Consider the following 4,208-nt stretch of genomic DNA (forward strand, 5'->3'; position numbering starts at 1 on the left):
CACACACTCCGACTCTGTGATCTGTGTGGATCCACCGGATGCACACACTCCACCTCTGTGATCTGTGAAGATCCACTGGGGTGCACACACTCCATCTCTGTGATCTGTGCAGATCCACCAGATGAACACACTATGACTCTGTGATCTGTGAGGATCCACGGGGTACACACACTCCACCTCTGTGATCTGTGAAGATCCACTGGGGTGCACACACTCCATCTCTGTGATCTGTGCAGATCCACCAGATGAACACACTATGACTCTGTGATCTGTGAGGATCCACGGGGTACACACACTCCACCTCTGTGATCTGTGAAGATCCACTGGGGTGCACACACTCCGACTCTGTGATCTGTGAAGATCCACTGGGGTGCACACACTCCACCTCTGTGATCTGTGAAGATCCACTGGGATGCACACACTCCGACTCTGTGATCTGTGTGGATCCACAGGGTACACACATCCTGACTCCTCTCTGTGACTCTTCCCTGTACTCTCAATGATGACTGACACCCATTTTGGTCTCCATTTCTTCAATGGTGGGCCACCAGTGAATGCTGAACTCCCACGGGTCAGTTCTTGGCCTCTTGCTGCTTATGGCACAGAAGTGATCTCAACCAATCTCATCGAAGAACCCACTGTGTTTTTTTACAAACTTACACCAAACCTAACCTCTCCCCATACTCCAGACTCATGTCTAGTTGCAGCCTTGCTGTCTCCACAGAATGAAACTACCCAAACTGACCTCCCAGGGCTTCTGCTCCCCAAACCTGCCCTTCCTGCTGTCCTCCCACCAGTCAATAGTGGAATGAGGAGTTTCAGTTCCTTAAGCTCCCACTTAAGGAACACACCAGAGCCTTCTGACAACCTGGACTGGCCTCTTTCTCTAGCTCCATGTGCAATCCAAACAGCAAACTGCTGACTTTCACTGCAGTGGATGGGAGAGCACGGGCCTTTCTGGCTCCCACCCCAATGGCTTGGCCGGCTTCTCCAGTGCCTGCTTTCTTTCCGCCCCCTGCCCTCTGACATGCCAGTCCCTACTTGGCAGATACAGTGGTGACCTGAAGCCCAAACCACACCACCCCGCTCAGGCTATCTGGTCTCAAGGACACTGGCCTCCTTCTTGATCGTCTGCCTGCATATTTAAGCCTTGCTGTTCTCCCCTCATGACAAGCCCACCTCAGAATCATGGTGATTCCCTTTGCTTGGAAAAAGAATCTAAATGGCTCTCTCTTCATTTCCCTTATTTATCTGTTCAAAGGTCACCTATGATGTGGTGTTCCTGGATCTCAATAAATAACCAAGATATCTGATCCTCCATCCACCCCTAGTGCTCCCTCCCCAAAGCCCTGTATCCTAGGTAGCCTCTCCCCATATGGCCTCTGTGGTAACAGTTTATTCAGCATCTTCTCCCCAATCTGAAAACACAAACTCCTCAAGGACCACATGGCTCCTTGGCTTTGCTGTGGTTCCTGGCACGTACAGACATGCCCAGTATGTGATGAATACTTACTACATATTTGATCAATGAGTGAATGAAAGACAGCATTCCATAAGCCAGTGTGATGAGTCCAGAGAACACAGACCCAAAGTCACTATTGAAAGGACCTGGCTAGCTTATGGGAACTATAAAATTGTCAAACGACCAAGATACATAAATCAATGTCCTCTCAGTGCACAGTGGAGGGGATTTGTTGAAGCTGTGTTGGAGTGGCAGAGCACACAGAGGTGGATGATAAAGAACTGGGTCTGCTTTCAAACCCCATTTTCTCCAGAGCTGCCAGAAGGAAAATATGCTTTCTTGGTAGCAGAGCACCCCTCACTGGCAACTCCCAGGTCAGGCTGCCGGTGGTAAAGGAAAGGGACTATTTTCCTTCCCAGTCTTGGATGGTAGGGTTATTTTCAGTTTTTCTCATGGTGTATTTCTAGCAACCCCAAGAAAGAGGGAAGTTTAAGACAACAACAACAAAAATGTGACATTTTCTCCCAAAGGAATTAATAACTTCTGTGAGAACTTCATTGTTGAGAACGGGAACACATTTCATTTATAGATGAAATTCTTCAGCTCTCCTAAATAAAAATATTTTAAAGAAGCAAATTCGAAACCAGGACAAGTCAAGGACAAAGGGACAAAGGCCTGAGGTCAAAGAAGAGTAAGCAAGGGTATGGAAGTATGGAAGGGAGAGGGCTCGCTCTACTCAGGAGCCCCAAGAAGAAAGTCCTAGCTGAGTAACTATAACCATTGAAATACAGCTCTCCAGACCAGGGATTCTAAGAGCAAGGAGCTGATGGTTCACTCCAGTGTAGACCCCGAACCTGCTTCCAGAACACTATATCCTCACGGGGGGGGGGGGGGGGCAGGAGGGGGGGGGGACAGAGCAGTTGTTTCTTTCCAAGCTTTAAGCCTTTTTTTCCTTTGTAGAGATCTTGCCTTCTAATACCCGCACTGTGATGATAAAGCCTTAGTAGAGGAATTTGGGAGAGGCACAGATATTCAAACCATAGCAGGCAGCCAAGAACTTTTTTGAAGAATGCTTTTTACAGTGCTGCCCCCCAGGCCCCACCCTTCAAGAAGGGGAGAGAATGCATTAGAATCAGAGCCGGGGCTATGTGGGTGGACCTGCCCTTCTCTCCTAACCTCTCAGGTTCTCTCTTCTCCCTTATCTCCCTCTCCCACCCTATTTTGTCCCTGTCATCAAAGTGGGATTGTAGGAAGATAAAATGGATCCCATCTGATAACTGAAGAAAATCCCTTTGAACTTAAACTCCAGCGTTGATGCCCTCTGCCACACGATGGGGTCTGAGTGCTGACTTCCAAGAGTGGATTCAGGCAAGAACTTTCCAGCCTTGGGCTACTTGGTATGTTTCTTATTCTAGGAAGATTCTGTGTGCCTGTCCTTATAAATTTAGAAATGCTACAGAGGTCTCACACAGGAAAGCAACTGCACAATACTTACCCAGAGAGAAAGATCCGGATGACTGAGTAAAACATGTCTGGGTCTACATAATCTGGAAAAGCAATCAAATGTGAACTTTACTACAGGTGAAAAGCAATTAGCCACATGTGCCCGGGCCCTGCTGCTCTCCTGGGGCTCCCCCACCCCCCATCTGATCTGCAGAGCCCAGAATGGAAGCAGCAAAAGGAGCCAGAATGTCCCCTGCAGAGGGCAGAGGCCCTCACAGAGCTGTAGACTTGGCCCATACCCTGGCCTTCTCTATTTATGGTACTCCACCACAAGTAAGGGATTAGGGCCATCTTCAAAAAATTAATGTTTTAAACAGACAAGATGTGTGAGAGAACGTGGGAAATTGAGAAAAGGCAGGCAGAGATCATCCCTCTTCACAGGAGAGGAAAACCAGACCCATCATTTCTCAGGAGAAGACCCTGTGTCCCGAAGAAGGCTTGCACACCGGCCAACACAGAGCATTCATGCCAAGCTGCCTTCATCAGCACAGACAGCCATGCCTGGGGACAATGGATTCCACTCAGCATGAACGTGTACATCAGGAAGCACATCCTGGTGACTATATTAATACTAAATGTCTGCAGTCGACTTTTAAAGACTGGCCTCTCCACCTTCTGGAGGCCCCGCTGTGTTCTGTGAATTAGTTCACATTTGTTTTTACCCAGATTAATACTCATGTTTCTTGTTTCTGAGAGAAAAAGAAACATCTTTTGACGAAGCCTGAGAGCTTATCCCTTCCATGAATTTCCCTTTTCTCCCACCATGCATGGGTGACAGTTCTTCCAGCTCTTCCTGTCACTCTTCATTCCAAAACTTTCATGACCCCAGGATTCAGCCTCAAGGCTTCCAGACACCCCTGAGTGCTGCCAAGCTTGTTGCTCAAGTGTGGCCGTGTCCCATGGGCTGGGTTTTGTCCCAACCCTCCTGCTGGATGTTTCACATTGGTGCTTTTTTCTCATCCAAACTGCTAAGTATTACATACAACAGTTTGCGGAAGTAAAAACGTGTAATAAATTCAGATTTTACACAAGTTAATGTATAAAAGGCGAAATGATCATTTTCATTTGATAGATATAATATTTTCATGTCAAATATTTTCAGTAGATATTGTAAAATTGATTTATGATTTAAACAGCCAAAGGAAAATTTTCAGCTAATTACAAACAGGAGGGACAACCTTAACCTGGTACAAGGATTTCCTGGAAATGCCTATGATGTTTAATGGTAAAATGTTAGCAACAA

At 47.0% G+C, this 4,208-nt stretch overlaps 1 long non-coding RNA gene across 2 annotated transcripts in view; it reads right to left on the reverse strand.

Annotated features, from left to right (window-relative positions):
* LOC115067945 overlaps positions 1-4,208 on the reverse strand; it is a 17,115-nt gene that overhangs the window by 8,280 nt on the left and 4,627 nt on the right. For both annotated transcript variants that reach the window (XR_003847302.1, XR_003847303.1), the window contains exon 2: positions 2,958-3,009. This is a non-coding gene — a long non-coding RNA (uncharacterized LOC115067945). The remainder of the gene's footprint in view (positions 1-2,957; positions 3,010-4,208) is intronic.

Source organism: Nannospalax galili, unplaced genomic scaffold (assembly GCF_000622305.1).
Source record: "Nannospalax galili isolate Female #2095 unplaced genomic scaffold, S.galili_v1.0 scaffold10048, whole genome shotgun sequence".
Lineage (NCBI taxonomy): Eukaryota > Metazoa > Chordata > Mammalia > Rodentia > Spalacidae > Nannospalax > Nannospalax galili.